Below are 3,664 nucleotides of genomic sequence, written 5' to 3' on the forward strand. Positions count from 1 at the left end.
GCGGTTCTAAGGAAAAGAGAAGGAATACTCAAAACCAGAGATGAAAAATAAGACATTACAACTGATTCACATAAATACAAAGGATTTAGAGCTTATTCTGAACAATTATATATAAAAATATTTTGATAACCTACAAGAATTGGACACATCTACCTTACCATTGAATCACCAATAAGTTGAAAATCTGAACAGTTCAATAAGAAGTAACAAGACTGAATCAGTAATAACAACAAAAATTCTCCCATCAAAGAAAAACACAGGACTATACAGCCTTCACTGTTCAGTTCTACCAAACATTTCATGAATAACTAAGGATACTCCTTAAGTTAATTAAGCATTATCCTAACACCAAAACCACACAAGAACACAATAACAATAAAACTACAGGCCACTATCCTTAGTGAACATAGATGCAAAACTCCTCACTAAAATATAATAAATTGAATCCAACAGCACATAAAAATTACTTACCATGATCAAGTGGGATTCATCCCAGGGATGCAAAGATGGTTTAACATATGCAAATCAGTAAGTGTGATAAACCATACCAATATAATGAAGCACAACCACAGGACTATCTTAGAAGACCCAGAAAAGGCATGTGATAAAATTCAACATTCCTTCATGATGAAATCAATAAACAAATTAGGCATAGAAGGAAAGTACCTCAATATAACAACAGTAATAATTTTTAAATGAGCAAACAGTTAGCAGTGTACTAAATAGAGAAAAGCTAAAAGTTTTCTAAGATCTGGAACAAGGCAAGGATGCCAACTTTCACCATTTTTACTCAACATAGTTCTGGAAGTCCTAGCCAGAGCTGTCAACCAAGAGAAAGAAATAAAGGATATCCAAAAGCAATCCTTAGCAAAGGGAGCAATGCTGGAGGCATCACAATTTTGGATTTCAAATTATACTATAGAACCATAGTAACAGAAACAGCCTGCTTCTGGCACAAAAACAGACATGTAGAACAACAGAAGGAACAGAATACAGGCTCCGGAAATAAACTCATGCAACTATACTCACCTGAATTTTGACAAAGGTGGAAAAAAACATGAGTTGTAGAAAAGACAGACTCTTTAACAAATGGTGCTGGAGAAACTGGATATCCACATGTCAAAGACTGAAACTAGATCCCTATCTCTGCCTTTGTTTTAAAAAAAATTCAATTAAAAATGGAGAAAAAAAGACTTTAATGTAAGACTTGAAACTACTAGAGTAAAACATAGGAAATTACTTCAAGATATAGTCTGAAGCAATGCTTTTCTGAAAAACAACTGTAGTGGCTCAGGAAATAATAGCAAAAAATAACAAGTAAGATTGCATCAAATTAAAAAGCTTCTGCAGAGCAAAGAAAACAATTATCCAAGTGAACAGACAACCTAAGAATGGGAGAAAATCTTTGCTAGTTATCCATCTGACAGGGGATTAATATCCAGAATACACAAAGAACTCAAAAAATTGAACACCCAGCCAGGCATGGTAGGACAGTTCTGTAATTCCAGCTACTTGAGAGATGAAAGCAGGAGGATCTCTAGTATGAGGCCATCCCAGGCAAAGTTATCAAGACTCTATCTCAAAAACAAAATACCAAACAAAAGATCAGAGAGCATGGCTCAAGTGGTAAAGCACTTGCCTAACACAAATAAAGCCCTTTCAATCCCCAGTACTTCAAAAAATAAGAAAAAATAAAAAATCAACACCAAAATAATAAATAATCTTATCAATAAATGGGCAAATGAATTACATGGACAGTTCTCAAAAGAAGAAAAATGCCAATAAATACATTTAAAATTGTTCAACATCTTTAGCAATCAGGGAAATGTAAATCAAAACTACACTGTTTCAATCTCACCTGAGACAGAATGGGTATCATCAAGAAACAAACAACAAATGCTGGCAAGGATGTGGGAGGAAAGGAACAGTTAATTGTAAATTAGTTTACCCACTGTAGACATCCACAGAAAATTCCTCAAAAAACTATATAACTACCATGTGATCCTGCTACACTATTCCTAGGTATATACCAAAAGGAATTTAAGTCAGCGTACAATAGAGATACCTGCACATCAATGTTTACTACAGCACTATTCACAATAGCCAAGTTATATACAGGACAATAAAATTCTTTCATTTGCAGGAAAATGGATGGAACTATAGATCATCACATTAAGTGAAATAAGCCAAACACAAAAATACAAATATTGCATGTTTTCTCATATATGCAGAAACTAGAGTAAGAAAGAAAGGACATGAAAGTAGAAGGGGGGCTATTTGGGAAGAGGAAAGGACCAATAAAAAAAGAGAACAGGGGACCAGAGACTGTAACAGGGGTAAATATGATCAAGGTACATTAAACACATGCATGAAAATGTCATGATGAAACCCATTTAAAATGTACAAAAAATAAAATAAAAAGAAATAAAAGCCATCCAAATTGGAAAAGAAGCCAAATTTTCACTGTCTCTAGATGATATTATTAAAAATAAAGTCAGTGGTGGTCCATTTTCAAGACATTTAACCTCAGCTGCTTACTTGCAAGATAAGCTTGTGGATGTTGGGGGAGGGGGAACTGATAAGGGAACTTAAACTGGGTGGGGTAAATCACAATAGAGTAAGGGAATGGATTATGTGCCAGAAAGCACATATCATGGAGACTTTCCTGCCACAAAGGCAGATAACCACCTAAAGCCTACCTCTAAAATTTGAGCAATCTCAAGAGGCATATTTTAAATAACCTAATAGTAATTAGGTGATGTCCCATGAAAAGAATGTAAACCCCATAGTACTCAGCCAATAAGGAACCAGAAGAGAAGCCAGTTGGGTTGTAAGGGGTCCTGTTATCTTTGGAAGATTCTGCAAGCAGTCATAATGTCAATCAATACAGATGTTTCTCTTTCTTCATATGATAAAGATCAAGGATCTAAGTTTATCCAAAAAGCTAAAGAGGTACAATTTGTCCCTATTGGAATGGCAGGTTTTGCAGCAATTGTTGCATATGGATTATACAAATTGAAGACTAGAGGAAATACAAAAATGTCCATTCATCGGATACACATACGTGTGGCAGCCCAAGGCTTCGTTGTGGGAGCAATGACTCTTGGTATGGGCTATTCCATGTATTGGGAATTCTGGCAAAACCTAAACCTTAGAAGAAGAAATGCTGTCCTGGTCTTGTTGGAAGTCCTTACTTTAGTTATACATCTCATATTGAGGTTATGTGTTTGTGTCAGAAATACATAATTTGAGTGGATTCAGACAATAACACCATATTTTGAATAATGACTTCTTTTCTTGTAGGCTTAACTTGCTTGGTGACCAAATTATTAGTGACTAATTTGCTAACCTGGTCACTCAGGGGAATCAAGTTAACACAGAAACATGTCACCTAAATGTACTTAATAGTATGAAAATGTCCTCCTTTGTAAACACTTATAACAAAATTAGTTCCAAAGAAAAGAGCAGGCCAGCCCTGAAGTGCGTCCCATGTGTTGCAGGATGTCATGAGCTTTGTATATTATGTAGGAATCCCATTTGCTTCAATTAATTTAGCTTTTTGCTGCCTACCTTGTGAACTGGTTTGAGAAATTCAGTCTAGAGTTTACTGCCTCCTGAAAAACTTTCATGTAAGTGCATGAACTACAATTTATACATCTTCTCA

The 3,664-nt window shown here is 35.2% G+C and overlaps 1 pseudogene; it reads left to right on the top strand.

Annotated features, from left to right (window-relative positions):
• The first annotated feature begins 2,874 nt into the window (after window positions 1-2,874).
• LOC141411343 (HIG1 domain family member 1A, mitochondrial pseudogene) lies at window positions 2,875-3,356 on the top strand (annotated as a pseudogene).
• Window positions 3,357-3,664: the final 308 nt, after the last annotated feature.

This window comes from Castor canadensis, chromosome 10 (assembly GCF_047511655.1).
Source record: "Castor canadensis chromosome 10, mCasCan1.hap1v2, whole genome shotgun sequence".
Taxonomy (NCBI): Eukaryota; Metazoa; Chordata; class Mammalia; order Rodentia; family Castoridae; genus Castor; species Castor canadensis.